The sequence below is a fragment of the Neoarius graeffei genome, chromosome 19 (assembly GCF_027579695.1).
Source record: "Neoarius graeffei isolate fNeoGra1 chromosome 19, fNeoGra1.pri, whole genome shotgun sequence".
NCBI lineage: Eukaryota > Metazoa > Chordata > Actinopteri > Siluriformes > Ariidae > Neoarius > Neoarius graeffei.
Window position 1 is genome coordinate 56,380,679 of NC_083587.1, and position 18,554 is coordinate 56,399,232.

At 44.4% G+C, this 18,554-nt stretch overlaps 1 protein-coding gene across 1 annotated transcript in view; it reads left to right on the forward strand.

Moving 5' to 3' along the window:
* Nucleotides 1-389: 389 nt before the first annotated feature.
* Nucleotides 390-18,554, forward strand: part of LOC132867429 (free fatty acid receptor 3-like) — a 61,335-nt gene continuing 43,170 nt past the window's right edge. Inside the window, exon 1 of the mRNA XM_060900332.1 lies at nucleotides 390-438. The gene's annotated coding sequence lies outside the window, so the exon portion shown is untranslated. The remainder of the gene's footprint in view (nucleotides 439-18,554) is intronic.

Here is an 18,554-nt window from a genome sequence, read left to right on the forward strand (position 1 = left end):
AATCTAATTCTTCTTCTTCTTTCATCTGCTCCCGTTAGGGGTCACCACAGCAGATCATCAAAGTCCTTCCCGTGCCAGGACCTGGTCTTCCGAGGCAGTCTCCCATCCCAGTACTAACCAGGCCCTTAAGGCGCATTGGGCAGCGCTGAGGTCCGCTTCTATGGACCCTTTTCACGTGACGTCACGACAAACGCGGCCGCCATTTTGGACGTGTACTACCAGTAGTTTACCACAGCCAGCATTGAGGAACGGCAGCAAAGAAAGTGTTTATTTTCAGCAAGACTTCCATCATGCCACTATATTGTTGTGCACCTGGATGTAGTAACCATCAACAAACAAGGCAAGGGTTATCATTTTATCGGCTCCCGGTAGATGCTGACCGACAGAGAAGATGGATAGCGGCATACCAGCGCTTGTGTAGTGACCACTTTGTTGGAGGTAAGACGAATAAAATTAGCCAGAAAAGGCATTACATTGCTGTTAACATTCTGTGGCGGCGAGTGTGTAACCAAATAGGTTAAAATAACCCATTGTAACCTCTTTGTTCTTCTGTAGTAGCTATTAGCTAACGACATTAGCTAGCGTCGTGTTCCTTTGCTGTTGGTAGACTGTAGGACAGATCAGAGGCAGTGTCCTACAAACAGCGCTTAATTTGAGGGGGAGCAAGCCGGAGCGCGCTCCGGAACCTCGGGCGTTGGCTCCGGCAGCTATTTACACTGGATCCGGTGATCCGACACCTCTTTTGACTATGTAACAAAAAACAAAACAAATAATTAAATAAAAAAATGCAAGTTTATTTAGTGTTAATGTCTGATTTTGATATCTGTCTTGTTGGTGATTTCTCTCATGAAACGACATCCACAAAATATCTGCAGATGAGCTTAATTTGCAGTGTTATTACAAAACATGCCCAGAAGCGCAGCGCAGCACCCCCCCCCCCCCCCTTTTTTTCCCCCGCACCGGAGCCGCTCATCCTCTGCGCTCCGGGACCTCCCACTTTACAAATTAAGCACTGCCTACAAATAAGTGTTCAAAACAAGAGGAACATGTATTTGTCTCTTAAATCCAGGCCGTTCCCTGTAATCTGTAACAACGGTTGGAGAAAGTAATGGCAAATAGTGAGTGCACAAACCACAGAAGGTAAACTGTACACAGTGCCAGGGCAGTGTGATGGTATGTCTACTTTTAGATTGTGTTAGCTTATCAATGAACACACTCGTCACTCGACGAGTTTCACGTCTTTACGACGGATACTTAAATGTGTGTTAGGTATTATTGTTGAAGTCTAAGCAGTCATTGTAGCAGCTAGATGAGCAAGAACCGAAAGGGTCTGTGCCATAAACTGTTATTTCTGTACGGCGTTGCTAATGTGTCGTTACTGTTGTTATTTCTCCCTCTGCTTGCCCTGTAAATGCCCTACGTCGCTGGATAGCGAAGGTGTTTTCTGCATCTCGCTCCTTTTTCTTGTATGTTCTCCGTTTGTCACCTTCCTCGCATTCAAACCAATTCGAGCCGAAGTCCGCTACATGTCCAAAATGGTGGTCGCGTTTACGAAGGTCACGTGACTGAAAAGGGTCTATAGCCCTTGGCCTCTTGCCTATCCAGCTAGGGTTACAGTGGGGGGATGGTCCTCTGGTAACCATGAAAGTTTGCATCTATATTTCAGTGTGCCTTGCCAGAGGGCAGTAGGTACCATTTTTATGATGGTCTTTGGTATGACCCGACCACAAGTAGAACTCATGATCTCCCGACCGAGAGGCAGACACGCTAACCACTAGGCCAACTCACAGTACAGCGGATCATCATGATCCGCATATTTGATTTGGCATAGATTTTTACACCACATGCCCTTCCTAACGCAACCCTCCCCAATCTATCCAGGCTTGGGACTGGCACCAAGTATGCACTGGCTTGTGCAACCCCAGTGGCTGGGTATTTGATTATTTAATCTAATTAATATATCAAAATACTTGGAGGGGGCCCTCTTCTATTTTCTTTGTATCTTCTTCCACTTGGTTCCATTCTGAGGAAGCATGACATTCTTTTCCACTGTTATGCTGATGACACTCAGATTTATGTGCCCCTAAAAAAAGGCTGATTCATACTCCCTTAAGCCACTGTTAAATTGTTTAGAGGATGTCAAGGCTTGGATGTCTCTAAACTTTTTAAATTTTAATGAAAAAAAGACTGAAGTGATAGTCTTTGGTGGCACCTCTGTGACCCCCTCAGTCGATCTGGGTTCCTTGGCACAATATGCCAAACCTATAGTTAATGATTTGGGGGTAAAAGTGGACGGGGACCTTAAGTTTGATAGCCAGATTAAAGCAGTGGTGAAAGGAAGCTATTTTCAGTTGCGGCAGTTGGCAAAAATAAAACCTTTTTTACCCAGACAGCACTTTAAAACAGTAATTCATGCCTTTGTGACCACTCGGCTAGATTACCGCAATGTACTTTATATGGGGGTCAGTGGGTCCTCCATTGCACATCTTCAACTAGTACAAAATGCAGCCGCACGTCTTTTAACTGGCACAAGGAAATTTGAGCACATTTTACCGATTTTAGCTTTGCTCCACTGGCTACCCGTCCATTTTAGAATTCATTTTAAAATTCTTTTATTTGTTTTTAAATCTTTAAATGGTCTTGCTCCATCATACCTCTCTGAGCTGCTATACCCCTATACACCCAGCCGAGCTCTCAGGTCAGCTGACCAGCTGCTCCTGAGAGTTCCCAAGACTAGGCTGAAGCTCAGAGGGGACCGGGCTTTTTCGGTTGCAGCTCCAAAATTATGGAATGCATTGCCGCTGCACATTAGACAGGCCTCCTCACTGTCTAATTTTAAAACTCTTCTTAAAACGCACCTCTTTTCTTTGGCTTTTAACACCATGTAGGTTGTTGATTTTATGTACACAGATATTTTATTTGAAGTGGACAGCCTATTTAATTATTTATTTTTATTTTATGTTCTATGGTGTTATTTTATTGTACAGCGCTTATTTTATTGTATAGTTTTATTGTGTTTATTTATTGTACAGCACTTTGGAAACCTTTGTGTTTATTTAAACTGTGCTTTATAAATAAAATTGGATTGGATTGGATAGGAAAATAAAAAGGAAGCAATAATTGTATCATTAGATGCAGAAAAAAAAAACATTTGACAGAGTAAATTGGAAATTTGTATTTGGAATGTGACACAAATTTGATTTCGGACAATTATTCATTCAGCAGATAAGAATTCTGTCCAGCTCACCAATGCCAACAATTGTTCCTAATGGAATAACATCACAGTTTCACACTGCACAGGAGAACCAGGCATGGATGCCCACTCTCCCTATCACTTTTTGCCCCGTCATTGAACCTCTTGAACCCCTGACAGCTGCAATCCATCAAAACAACAGCATCAATGGAATCCAAACCCTCAATACTCACCACATGATGAGCCTTTATACAGATGATGTCTTGCTTTATTTGCAAGAAATATCAATCAAACTCTCTCCAAGAAGCCATCGAGCTAATCAGTTCATTCCCTGAAATTTGCAACTATGCTATACAACCCCGATTCCAAAAATGTTGGGACAAAGTACAAATTGTAAATAAAAATGGAATGCAATGATGTGGAAGTTTCAAAATTCCATATTTTATTCAGAATAGAACATAGATGACATATCAAATGTTTAAACTGAGAAAATGTATCATTTAAAGAGAAAAATTAGGTGATTTTAAATTTCATGACAACAACACATCTCAAAAAAGTTGGGACAAGGCCATGTTTACCACTGTGAGACATCCCCTTTTCTCTTTACAACAGTCTGTAAACATCTGGGGACTGAGGAGACAAGTTGCTCAAGTTTAGGGATAGGAATGTTAACCCATTCTTGTCTAATGTAGGATTCTAGTTGCTCAACTGTCTTAGGTCTTTTTTGTCGTATCTTCCGTTTTATGATGCACCAAATGTTTTCTATGGGTGAAAGATCTGGACTGCAGGCTGGCCAGTTCAGTACCCGGACCCTTCTTCTATGCAGCCATGATGCTGTAATTGATGCAGTATGTGGTTTGGCATTGTCATGTTGGAAAATGCAAGGTCTTCCCTGAAAGAGACGTCGTCTGGATGGGAGCATATGTTGCTCTAGAACCTGGATATACCTTTCAGCATTGATGGTGCTTTTCCAGATGTGTAAGCTGCCCATGCCACATGCGCTAATGCAACCCCATACCATCAGAGATGCAGGCTTCTGAACTGAGCACTGATAACAACTTGGGTCGTCCTTCTCCTCTTTAGTCAGAATGACACGGCGTCCCTGATTTCCATAAAGAACTTCAAATTTTGATTCGTCTGACCACAGAACAGTTTTCCACTTTGCCACAGTCCATTTTAAATAAGCCTTGGCCCAGAGAAGACGTCTGCGCTTCTGGATCATGTTTAGATACGGCTTCTTCTTTGAACTATAGAGTTTTAGCTGGCGACGGCAGATGGCACGGTGAATTGTGTTCACAGATAATGTTCTCTGGAAATATTCCTGAGCCCATTTTGTGATTTCCAATACAGAAGCATGCCTGTATGTGATGCAGTGCCGTCTAAGGGCCCGAAGATCACGGGCACCCAGTATGGTTTTCTGGCCTTGACCCTTATGCACAGAGATTCTTCCAGATTCTCTGAATCTTTTGATGATATTATGCACTGTAGATGATGATATGTTCAAACTCTTTGCAATTTTACACTGTCGAACTCCTTTGTGATATTGCTCCACTATTTGTCGGCACAGAATTAGGGGGATTGGTGATCCTCTTCCCATCTTTACTTCTGAGAGCCACTGCCACTCCAAGATGCTCTTTTTATACCCAGTCATGTTAATGACCTATTGCCAATTGATCTAATGAGTTGCAATTTGGTCCTCCAGCTGTTCCTTTTTTATACCTTTAATTTTTCCAGCCTCTTATTGCCCCTGTCCCAACTTTTTTGAGATGTGTTGCTGTCATGAAATTTCAAATGAGCCAATATTTGGCATGAAATTTCAAAGTGTCTCACTTTCGACATTTGATATGTTGTCTATGTTCTATTGTGAATACAATATCAGTTTTTGAGATTTGTAAATTATTGCATTCCATTTTTATTTACAATTTGTACTTTGTCCCAACTTTTTAGGAATTGGGGTTGTACATTGGACAAAATCAACAATTCCACCCACATATGGTGATGACTGGAATACTCCAACTCAAAACCCATCTCTCCCCATTCCCATTGGTAATATTACATATCTGGACAAAAACATTTCCACCAGAATGTCGAAGTTGTTTCATTTAAACTGGGGAAGCCATGACCTAATGGTTGGAGAAGCAGCTTTGGCACCAAAAGGTTGCCGGTTTGATTCCCTGGCCCAGCAAGAATAGTTGACGTGCACCTAACCAAGCTGCTCTGGGTATGTTGTACGTCACTGTGGATAAGAGCATCTGTTAAATGCCATTAATGTAATGTAATCTGTGGTTGGTAGAAGAAAGCAACTGGACTTGCTTGAAAAGTCTTGAAGACGTTTCGCCTCTCGTCCGAAGAGAACTGAGGATGCCTTTCGGACGAGAGGCGAAACGTCTTCAAGACTTTTCAAGCAAGTCCAGTTGTTTTCTTCTACCAACCACAGATTACTATGTACCTGGATGACTGAGTATCTTCACAGATATATTAATGTAATGTAAACTTTAGTCCATTAATAAAAACAATATAAGATGACTTGATCCACTGGATCAACTTACTTCTCTTATTAACTGGCAGAACAACAACTGTAAAAATAGCCTCAATGAGGCTGTGGCTCATACCGGCCAAGATGCACATAAAATCGTAAATATGACAGGTGGCACCACCATCTTGACAATTTTTATGCACACTTACCTGGGGAACATTATGTGAGTTTAACTGAAATCCAATCAATCCTGTAGGAAGAGTAGTGATTTTTGTAAACTGAACGGACGACGGATGACACGTGATCGCATAAGCTCATCTGGCCTGGCCTGCGGCTGGATGAGCTAATGATTATATTACCCAAAATTAATGGCCTTTATACAATGATTCCGATTCAGCCCACCACCAGATGGTTTAATTCCCCTGACAAAAAATAAGTTTATTCAAGTGTGCTCCTCGTATACTTCTTTTAAACTAAAAATAAGAGAGTATGCTTTTAGTTTACTTTTTATTTACTTATCAGCGATATACTTAATAAAGTTATACATAAGTATACTTAGCTTATATTGAAAAGTATATAGAAAAGTCTAAGTATATTAAGCTTATACTTAAACTTTTGATCAAGATATACTTAACAAAAGTGTAATAAAGTATTAAATTGTTTGTGCCTTATGTTTAAGTGTACTTGCCCTGGAGTTGTGCTTAATCCTTTTGATAGTAGCCTATAAAATACTTCTTTTTCACACATATTGGCTTCTTTGTGATATGGCAGCGTGTTTTAAATCCCATCTTTGAAACCATAAGTTTGTGGTCAGCTCAAAACACTTAAGTTGTCTACTGGTAGTGTGCATGAGGTAAGGGTTAGGGCTAGAAAACTAATAGTATACCTAGAAGGGTAATTGCAGTATACTTCAAAACTAAAAAGTGGACTAGATGTATATAACCAGTAACTAATAGTATATTTCCAATATACTATAAAGTATACTTTTATAAACTAAAAAGTGGACTAGAAGTGTGTAACAAGTAAACCAATAGTATATTACCAGTATACCACAAAGTATACTTTAGTAAACTAAAAAGTGGACTAGAAGTATAAAATAAGTAAACTCATAGTATATTTCCAGTATATTATAAAGCATGCTTTTGTAAACTACAGAGTGGACAAGTATAGAACTAGTAAACTATTAGTATATAAGTTTACTTGTGGTATACTTGCAGTACAAAATAAAAAATACTAGTTGTATGCTCAAAGTTTACTTCTCTGAGACTTAAAGTATAATTTTTATAAACTAAAAGTGGGCCAATTTAGTCCCAAGAAGTATTAGATTAGTTTACTTACAAGCATACTGTAAGTACATTGATATCAGTATACTTGGTACACAAAAGTATACTTAAGGAAATCTACTTTAACTTAAGTATACTTAATAAAATGAACTTGAAGGATACTTCTTTTTGATAAGGGTCACTAAACTCCATAATAAGCAAATTCTATTGGAAAAATAAAGCAGCCCAAATCAAATTGATCACAGAAACACAAAATTAAACAAGGATTAGAAGCTCCAAAATTCACAAATGATTACTAACTAAATTGTATCACCAATTGGATTCATCCCAGCCAACAGAACAATTCTTGGTTAGAAATAGAACAATAAGAATGGAAAGAACTTTCGATCGCTGGTCTGTCATTTCTCAGCATTGAATTGGGTCATGGTGAAGCAGGAAAAAATAGCAGATAATTTAGAGCCACATGGCCTTAAATTCATTAATTGTTCTATTAAAAACCCCCCAAAACAAATAAAATTGGAAGTCTGTGATTCAAATTCAGTAGCTTTCAGTCCACTAAACAAAAATAATTGGGTGTCAAGGAAAATTCTTTTTATGACCTACACTTAAAAAATCTGAAAGGCAGTCTACCTTTAACTGGCGACTCTAACTTGCCTATAGGTGTGAATGTCTGTGTGAATGGTTGAGAGGAGAAAATCTCTATAATAGGAGAAGGCAACAAGAAGCCACTACTGTAATTCTTCTCTAGAAACTTTGATGGGTGGAAAAAATGTGTTAGAGCGTCATGACAGAGATGTGTGAAAAGCACATAAAAGAAGAAGTGTTTCGTCTTTCCTGTGCATGTTGTTGCAACATTATTATACGGAATCCAAGACAAACTTTTTCACATAGTCATACGACATGTCTGGGTCATATATGATTAAGGTCAAGACTGTTTCCTGTTTAGATATATTTGACATTTTGTTTCATACTTTGGGCTATCTTTTATAAGTAAGCAATAAACCAATTAAGAATGTGCTGTTATAGGAAAATAATCAAATTAAAAAAGCAATGACAGGGATGTGTGGCGCAGCCAGACATGATACGATGTACATGTACTTTTACTACAGCAAAATGAATATTTTCTCATAAAAGCATGTTCCAAAATGTTTTATTCCTCTACAACAGCATTTTGCCAACAAGTACAATTTGTTATTAATTTCCGAACAACTCTTTGTACTTTTTTAAATTCATTTATTGTTACGACATTCATCCATCCATCCATCCATTATCTGTAGCCACTTATCTTGTTCTACAGGGTCACAGGCAAGCTGGAGCCTATCCCAGCTGACTATGGGTGAGAGGCAGGGTACACCCTGTGTTAGGACTGGGGACTGTCTTGGCCTCTAGAGGCCGCTGTTATTTCTTTATCTTGTCATGTTTGTTTTGGCCTCTAGAGGCCGCCACTGTTTTCTGTGTTTTGTGTTTGTTTTGACAGCCTTTGTTTTCATGTGCTTTTGCCTCACCTGTTCCTCATTTCCTGCCCCGCCTAGTTTCTAATTACCCTGTGTATAAATACTTCCTCAGTTTGGTCCCTAGTTACGGAGTCTTTGTGCTGTTATCACCTGAGATCTCTGTTCCGTGTTCCTTGCCTTTGTCTTTGTGGTCTTTTGTACTTTGTTTTCTTGTGGACATTTTGGACTTTGTGTTTACCATTTTGGGATCTTCTGAGCGTTTGTTTTTTTGCCTTTTCTTTTCTTACCTTTGGCTTTTGGATTTTTTTATTTTTTCACGTATATCTTCTGAGCGTTCGGATTATTACCTTTGTTTTTTGCCTTGGATTTTTCAGCTTTGTAAATAAACTGTTTTTTCTACTCTACTTTCACCTCACTCCTCTGCACTTGAGTCATTCCCCTGGTGGCCTAGTGGGGGTTTGCTGGATTACTACACCAGCGACCCGGGTTCGATTCCCAGCAAAACCCTAACAGAAAGACTCCGTCATGACTGACTCAGCAGAGGCTTCTTCAACTGTCTACCTGGCTAACCTTCAGGGAATGATGGCCTCATTAACACGCCTCGGATCTACCATGGACATTCAGGGACGGACTCTTGCAAGCCAACGTGAGACCCTTGCTTGCCACGAGGTACTGCTTCAGCAAATTGGGAAAGCCCTGGCACAGCTGACTCCTTTGTCCCCATCTGCTCCAGTGCCTTCTGCCACGCTGCCTACATCACCTCGTGAACCCTGCCTTCCTGCACCACAGAAGTATGGCGGCAAGCACGGGGAGTGCTGGGAGTTCCTTACCCAGTGCCAACTCACCTTTGAGCTCCAGCCTTCAACCTACACTACGGATCGCCGCAAGATCGCATATGTGATAACCAGGGCTTTGAACCGGTTCAAGGAACGAAAACCGGGAACTTTTTCTATTTCACATGGAACAGAAACGAAACCAGAAACTTTATTATTTTTTATGTTCCGGAACAGAAACGCTTATTAAAAATAATGGTAACCGGTTAATACCGGTTTTTATTTCGTTCCTCAAATGGCCCTTTTCCACTACCCTTTTTCAGCTCACTTCAGCTCGCTTCAGCTCACTTCAGCCCGACATGGCTCGCGTTTCGACTACCAAAAACCAGCACGACTCAGCTCGTTTCAGCCCTGCTTAGCCCCTAAAACTCGCACCGTTTTGGAGTGGGGCTGAAGCGAGCCAAACCGTGCCGAGTGAGGTTGGGGGCGTGAGCAGACACTCCCCTGTGCACTGATTGGTGAGGAGGAGTGTCCTCACATGCCCACACACGCCCCGCGAGCGCGCTGGGATCTGTAAACACCGCAAACCCGGAAGAAGAATAATTATGAATTACGAGAATTTCTGAAGCCTTATGCGCCTCGCCTCATCTATACGCTCTTGCCAGTATCTGTTGGCATTGTCGGTGACAACAAGCCACAGCACCAAGACCAGCAACACTAACGACTCCATGTTTATTGTTTACTATTCGGGTCGTGAGACTACTGCTTAAAAGCTCACTGAATCAGTGACATACAGAGCATCGTGGACGAGTTCGCGGAGCGCAAGGCTCGTCGTATGCCCTTCAAATAATGCGCGCAGTAGGCTATTGATGTTTTATTATGAGCCATGTACAGTATGTCGCCTAATGTTTTTTTGTTTCTGAGTTACATGTTCGTTTGAAGGACTTAATGTACAAAATAACATAGTTGCACCCCGCAGTGTTGAAACTGGTAAACACAGTGCATTCAGTGAGGTTTGCACCGCCCTCCTTTTATTTCTGACTCTTCCTGTCACCGTTGCAACCTCAGAGCGCTCATTCGTATGCCCTTCAAATAATGTGCGCAGTATAGGCTATTGATGTTTTATTATGAGCCATGTACAGTATCCTAATGTTTTTTGTTTCTGAGTTACATGTTCGTTTGAAGGACTTGATGTACTAAATAACATAGTTGCACCCGGTAGTGTTGAAATTGGTAAACACCGCAGTTGCGGACATTTTGTAGCCTAAAATGATGTTATGATAAGCTTTAATAAAATGCCCGGTCATTTGCCCCGCCCCCGGCCCGGCTCTGACTTGTTCCGCCACTGTCACTGATGTCACTGTTTGCGCTGCTTAACGACATCACGTGACGTCCACCCACTTTCGCTAACTCCACCCAATGTGTCCACCCACTTCCAGCCAGCACGGTTCAGCGCGATTGTAGTCGAAATGCAACTCCAACAGCCCCGCTCAGCTCGACTCAGCTCGACTCAGCACGGCACGGCTCAGCCGCGTTTGTAGTGGAAAAGCGGCAAAAGTTTCTGTAGCCTACAAATAAAAGTCATTCTTCTCCTGCGCAAGTTTCTATGACCCGCTGGGGTTCACTTCCTGTGTGACGTTCGCTGACTGAATGGAGAGAGCGGGAAGGTGGACTGCTATCATGTCTCCATTACTGAGTGTCTGAGCAAAGAAGAGCCTGAACGTTGCAACCTCCCTATTGGCTGTTTGTAAAAATGTATCAATTGTTGCCCTTCCCACAGGAATCATCGCGGGCTTGAGAGACGAGACCTGACAAGTTAGTTCGTTGGTAGCAGAACAAAATGTCTGGACACAAATCGGGTTTTCAGAAAAGGAAAGAAAATAAACGGAGGGTCGAAAATACAAAAAAGGAGGCAGAAAATGCAAAACGAGTTTTAAGGTAGGACAAATGGTTACTTTTCTGAGGCAGCCCGCCGTGGCTGCAGGCTTCCAGTTGGTGTCATTGAATGATTACTTTTCTGAGGCAGCCCGTCGTGGCTGCCTGCAGGCTTATTTATTATAGCCCATTTCGTTAAAATAGTTTATATAAAATGTTTATAGTTATGTGATGGTTGTCCTGATTTAGACTGTTTTTTTTTGGGGGGGGGGGGGGGGGGGGGTTGCGCGATGTTGCACCCGGGTCCAGATTAGGGCAGAACCGGCCCTGGCTACATTTCAGGTGTAGTTTGTTTTATGTATGTATGTACTTGCATAGATGTGTACTTGGTCTTCCAATATGGCGCCTAACAAAATCTCGCGGCGCGGTGACGTCATGCGGTAGCCCTCTATAGGGCCTGACTAGCCTTTGGTAACACACTAAACGAATTCTCTTTCATTTTTGGCACTTTTTCTGTTTGTGTAGATGGGAAGACATACTGAGAATCCAAATCGCCAACATTTGAAATAATAATTGTTTTGAATTATTTCTTGTCTTATTTAATGAAGGTTGTAATAGAATTTAGCCTACATTTGGCTTAAGCTGGATGAGACAGAGACATAATTTTATAGCCATTTGTTAAACAGCTGACAGGGAACATAATTAACCGTTCCGGGAACGAAATTTTTTTGTTCTAACCGGTTCGGGAACGTCTATTTAATGGTGGAACCCAAAACCGGAAACATTAAAATTCCGTTTCTGTTCGGAATGAACCAATAGGAAAAAAATTCTGGTTCAAAGCCCTGGTGATAACCTTGTTAGCTGATAAGGCACGAGCTTGGGCAACAGCCGTCTGGCAGAGACAGGGACCCGAGTGCTCTGACTTCAAGCTGTTTATGGAGGAGATGCTTCGGGTCTTCGATCAGGCAGACATCAGTAAAGATGCAGCCAGGAAGCTCATGTCCATCCGGCAGGAAGGAAGCGTTGCAGACTATGCCATCTCGTTCCGGACGCTCGCAGCAGTCAATGGATGGAACGAGACTGCCCTGGTTTCAGCCTTCCACCATGGTCTGTCTGACCCCATCAAGGACGGTCTGGCCTCTATCGGATGCCCAAGTGACCTCGAAACACTGATTTCACACGCCATTCGTCTTGACAACAGGATTAGAGAACGCCGCCAAGTCCTGAGCCTCCCCGGTCTCACTGCCTCAACATGGAGCCCATCTACCTCCTCCAGTGACTGTCCAGAGCCCATGCAAGTGGGTCGTACTCGCCTCTCCGCATCTGATAGGGTGCGCAGAAGGAGGGACAAGTGCTGCATCTACTGTGGCAAGCCTGGCCATTTCCGAGCATCATGTCCTGAGCTCTCGGGAAAAGGACCGCCCCATCCAGCCAAGGGAAGGTTGTGACGGGGCCTACCCTCTCTCCCGAACTCCCTGGCCAAGGAGTCTACATCCCGGTCTCCATCTCCTGGGGTGAGTCCGTCCACTCTTGTCAGGCCTTGTTAGACTCCGGGGCGGCGGGAAACTTTATGGATATCCACTTCGCCCAAAGAATCAATGTCCCTACTGCTCCTTTTGAAGTCCCACTGTCTGTGTCTGCCCTCGATGGCCAAGCTTTAGGTGACGGAAGAGTCACCCAAGTTACTTCTCCAGTCTTTCTCCAGGCTCAAGGTCACAAAGAAGAAATTTCTCTGCACCTTATTCATTCGCCAGAGTTCCCAGTTATTCTAGGCCTTCCTTGGCTTACCCGCCACAACCCTCGCATAGACTGGGTAACAAGCCAGGTTGTGGAATGGGGTCCTGCATGCCATGCCTCTTGTCTGCTCTCTAGCTCTCCTGTGTCTCCTACCGAGCCTCCTGATCTCACAGAGTTATCTCAAGTTCCCACAGAGTACTGGGATTTGAAAGAAGTGTTCAGCAAGAGTAGGGCCACCATTCTTCCTCCGCACCGTGCCTACGACTGTGCCATCGATTTGCTCCCTGGGACTACCCCTCCTCGGGGCAGACTGTTTTCCCTCTCTCAGCCAGAACGCAAGGCCATGGAGGAATACATTAAGGATGCCCTGGTCTCTGGGTTCATTCGACCCTCCACCTCACCTGCTGGCGCCAACTTCTTCTTTGTCGGTAAAAAGGATGGAGGGCTCCGACCGTGTATTGACTACAGGGGCCTTAACAAAATCACGGTGCGCAACCGCTATCCCCTTCCGCTGATGTCCACAGCGTTCGACCTGCTCCAAGGCGCCACTGTCTTCACCAAGTTGGACTTACGGAACGCATACCACCTCATCCGTATCTGACAGGGAGACGAGTGGAAGACTGCCTTTAACACCCTGTCAGGGCACTATGAGTATCGAGTTATGCCCTTCAGACTCACCAACGCACCAGCACTTTTTCAGGCCCTAATCAATGATGTCTTGAGGGACATGATTAACCAGTACGTTTTCGTCTATCTCGACGACATCTTGATATTTTCCAAAACCTTACAGGAGCACCACCACCATGTCCGCCAAGTCCTCCAGAGACTTCTACAGAACAATCTGTTTGCTAAAGCCCAGAAATGCGAGTTTCATGTCCCCGAGGTCTCCTTCCTGGGTTTTATTGTACGGACGGGACAACTCCAAATGGACCCAGCCAAGACCCTGGCCGTCTGGGACTGGCCTACTCCCAAGTCCGTTAGAGAAGTTCAGCGGTTCTTAGGATTCGCTAACTTCTACCGCAAGTTCGTCAGGAACTTCAGTTCCGTAGCAGCACCCATATCGGATCTCACCAAAAAGACTGGTGGATCTTATGTCTGGTCTCCTCGGGTGGAAAAGGCGTTCAAGGACCTCAAGCACCGCTTTTGCATGGCACCCATTCTGGTCCTCCCGGACACTTCCCAACCGCTCATCGTGGAGGTGGACGCCTCGGACAGTGGTGTCGGCGCGGTGCTCTCTCAACGCTCAGAAGGAAAGTTGCACCCCTGCACTTACTTCTCCCACCGCCTGAGCCCTGCGGAGTCCCGGTATGATGTGGGGGATCGAGAACTGCTAGCGGTTAAACTGGCCCTTGAGGAGTGGAGGCACTGGCTGGAGGGAGCGCAACATCCATTCCTGGTTTGGACAGACCACAAGAACCTGGAGTACCTCCAGCAAGCCAAGAGACTGAACCCACGACAGGCTAGGTGGGCCTTGTTTTTCAGTCGATTCAATTTCACCCTATCGTACCACCCTGGCTCTAAGAACATCAAACCGGACGCGCTCTCCAGGCTATTCTCACCCAACAACAGGGAGAGTGAAGTTGGGCCTATTATCCCGATGTCCCGGATTGTGGCCCCTGTCCGCTGGGGTGTTGAGGAGGCCGTCCGACAAGCTCAACGCCAGGACCTCGGTCCTGGGACGGGGCCACCGGGCCTCCTGTACATCCCTCATCAAGCCTGGGCCAAGGTTCTCCAGTGGGGTCATTCGTCCCCTCTCACCGCCCACCCGGGAGCTCAGAGGACCCTGGACTTCTTGAAAAGACGCTTCTGGTGGCCAAGCATGGAGAAGGAAGTGCGGTCATTTGTCCTGTCCTGTGAGGTGTGCACCAGAAGCAAGAACCCACGACAGCATCCCCAGGGCCTCCTGCATCCCCTGCCCATTCCCCGGCGTCCCTGGCCCCATGTGGCAGTCGACTTCATCACGGGTCTTCCTGACTCACAAGGTAACACTGTCATATTGGTCATTGTCGACAGATTCTCAAAGGCCTGCTGCTTTATACCACTGTGCAAACTCCCTTCTGCTCTTGAAACAGCCAAACTTATTTTTTCTCATGTCTTCCGAGTCTTTGGTCTTCCACAGGACATCGTCTCTGACCGGGGGCCCCAGTTCTCCTCCTGAGTGTGGCGCGGGTTCTGCAAGCTCATCGGGGCCACTGCCAGCCTCTCCTCTGGGTTCCATCCCCAGTCCAATGGCCAGACGGAGAGGCTCAACCAGGACCTGGAAACCACCCTACGAGGCCTGGTGATGGATAACCCGACATCATGGAGCACCTGGCTGCCATGGGCGGAGTACGCCCACAACACCCTGCAGTCATCGGCCACCAGGTTGTCGCCATTCCAGTGCCAATTCGGGTTCCAGCCACCTCTGTTTCCAGACCAGGAGGAGGATGCTGGGGTGCCCTCGGTCAACCAGTATGTGAGACGGTGTCACAAGACCTGGAACAAGGTCAGGAGGACCCTCATCCAGACTTCCAGGTCCAACCAGACTCAGGCCAACCGCCATAGAAGGCCTGCCCACGTTTTCCGCCCTGGGCAGCGGGTTTGGCTGTCCACCAAGGACCTTCTGCTGCGGGTGGAGAACTGCAAGCTTGCTCCTCGCTACATTGGCCTCTTCAAGGTTGTGCGCAGGGTGAACCCTGTCGCCTACCGGCTCCAGTTGCCCCGGACTCTAAGGATCAACCCCACGTTCCATGTTTCCCTGTTGCGGCCCGTACTGTCGTCCACGTATGCCCCTGCCCCTAGGAATCCCCCACCTCCCTGCATCTTCCAGGGTCAGACTGTGTTCACCGTGCACCACCTGCTTGACTCCCGCCGGGTCCATGGTGGGCTCCAATATCTAGTGGACTGGGAGGGCTATGGCCCTGAGGAGCGCTGTTGGGTCCATGCTCGGGACGTATTAGACAAAGAACTTTGTTGGGACTTCCATTCGGCCCATCTGGATCACCCTGGGAATGTCAGGAGACGCTCCTTGAGGGGGGGGGTCCTGTTAGGACTGGGGACTGTCTTGGCCTCTAGAGGCCGCTGTTATTTCTTTATCTTGTCATGTTTGTTTTGGCCTCTAGAGGCCGCCACTGTTTTCTGTGTTTTGTGTTTGTTTTGACAGCCTTTGTTTTCATGTGCTTTTGCCTCACCTGTTCCTCATTTCCTGCCCCGCCTAGTTTCTAATTACCCTGTGTATAAATACTTCCTCAGTTTGGTCCCTAGTCACGGAGTCTTTGTGCTGTTATGTTATCACCTGAGATCTCTGTTCCGTGTTCCTTGCCTTTGTCTTTGTGGTCTTTTGTACTTTGTTTTCTTGTGGACATTTTGGACTTTGTGTTTACCATTTTAGGATCTTCTGAGCGTTTGTTTTTTTGCCTTTTCTTTTCTTACCTTTGGCTTTTTGTTTTGACTTTGAACTTTTGGATTTTTTAATTTTTTTGCATATATCTTCTGAGCATTCGGATTATTACCTTTGTTTTTTGCCTTGGATTTTTCAGCTTTGTAAATAAACTGTTTTTTCTACTCTACTTTCGCCTCACTCCTCTGCACTTGAGTCATTCCCCTGATGGCCTAGTGGGGGTTTGCTGGATTACTACACCAGCGACCTGGGTTCAATTCCCAGCAAAACCCTAACACCCTGGACAAGTCACCAGGTTATCGCAGGGCTGACACACAGAGACCAACAACCACTCACACCTACAGTCAATTTAGAGCCACCAATTAACCTAACCTGCATGCCTTTGGACTGTTGGGAAACCGGAGCACCTGGAGGAAACCCAAGCAGACACGGGGAGAACATGCAAACTCCACACAGAAAGGCCCTCGCCAGCCGCTGGGCTCAAACCCAGGACCTTCTTGCTGTGAGGCGACAGTGCTAACCACTACACCACCGTGCTGCCTGTTACTACATTCAGTGTTGTGGAATACCCACGAAACAAGTTCATTCCTGTTAACACTTACGTTATAACAGATGGAAAACATTCCCTCACCACCCTCTTTTCTCTCTCTTTTTAATAAGACAAAAAAAGAAAGAAAGAAAAAACATAGCTTGTGGTGTAACTTTGAAACTGGATTGTTACAAATAGTTGACACTGGAAACTCCTTCCAGAAATGTGAATTAGGTCAAGTCAAGTCAGGTCAAGTTTATTTGTATAGTGCTTTTAACAACAGACATTGTCGCAAAGCAGCTTTACAGAAAATTAAAGACTTTAAACATGAGCTAATTTTCTCTCTTTCTCCCCTCCTACCTACTCTGTCTGTCCCTCTCTGAGTTACATGTCAATCCTGAGCTCGAGATGCTGACCTTTTCTGCTCCTCAAACCTGCCTGATCCATCCTGATGCCCTACGTCTAGCTGGAGTCTCATCACATCGCTCCTGTGGAGGATGGCCCCACATGGACAGTCGAAAGTCACACTTGGAAGATGCTCTGGACACTTACAGCAATGCTTTTATGGCTGAGGACTACATTTAACTTGCTAACTTTAGGACTGCAGTGTCATGAACAATTTTGCACTTAAGTTTCCATCAGTGAAGAGTTTATAACATCAACAAAACAGACTTCATGTTAAAACTGTTAAAAATGTTATAATCACGCTATCTGTTATCACCCAAATGAGGATGGGTTCCCTTTTGAGTCTGGTTCCTCTCGAGGTTTCTTCCTCATATCGTCTGAGGGAGTTTTTCCTTGCCACCATCGCCACAGGCTTGTTCACTGGGGATAGATTAGGGATAAAATTAGCTCATGTTTAAAGTCACTAAAATTCTGCAAAGCTGCTTTGCGACAATGTCTATTGTTAAAAACGCTATAAAAATAAACTTGACTTGAAACTTGGCTAATTTTATCCCTAATTTATCCCCAATGAGCAAGCTTGTGGCGATGGTGGTGAGGAAAAACTCCCTCAGACGACACGAGGAAGAAACCTCCAGAGGAACCAGACTCAAAAGGGAACCCATCCTCATCTGGGTGATAACAGATCTCACGATTGTAAATAACTCACTTCTATAACTGTGTCCTATATAATATAGTCACAAAGTATAACTGTGTAACCAGGAAATTCATTATATTTTTAACATGAAGTCTGTTTTGTTGATGTTATAAACTGTTTATTGATGGAAACTTGAGCGCAAAACTGTTCATGACGACTGCAGTCCTAAATTTAGGAAGTCAAATGTAGCCCTCAGCCATAAAAGCATTACTGTAAGTGTCCAGAGCGTCTTCCAAGTGCGACTTTCGACTGTCCATATGGGGCTGTCCTCCACAGGAGCGATGTGATGAGACTCCAGCTAGACGTAGGGCATCAGGATGGATCAGGCAGGTCCGAGGAATAGAAGAGGTCAGCATCTAACTGGTGTCTCAGGATTGACATATATCTCAGAGGGACAGACAGAGTGATAGAGAGAGAGAACACAGGTTGTTAGGTATGCCCACAGTCAAAAAAATAACTTGCTCAGTGAACGTAATAAAATTATGGAAAGTATTTCCACCCAAGTAAAATGCGTTAACTTAGCCAGAAACAATTTTGTAGAACCACAAAACTTGATTTTATATAATAAAAGCTACATGTTAGACTTAGGTTCATGTAACAGACACCCATGTTGGTTTTTTTTAGTGCAATGTCACCTAATGAGTAATTAAACATATTTTTAGAGAAAACTTCACCATATCAACACGTTTGTACTCATTTGTTGAAAAAATGACATGTTTTTTTAAACCTAAGATTACACGGCACATCCAGTACACA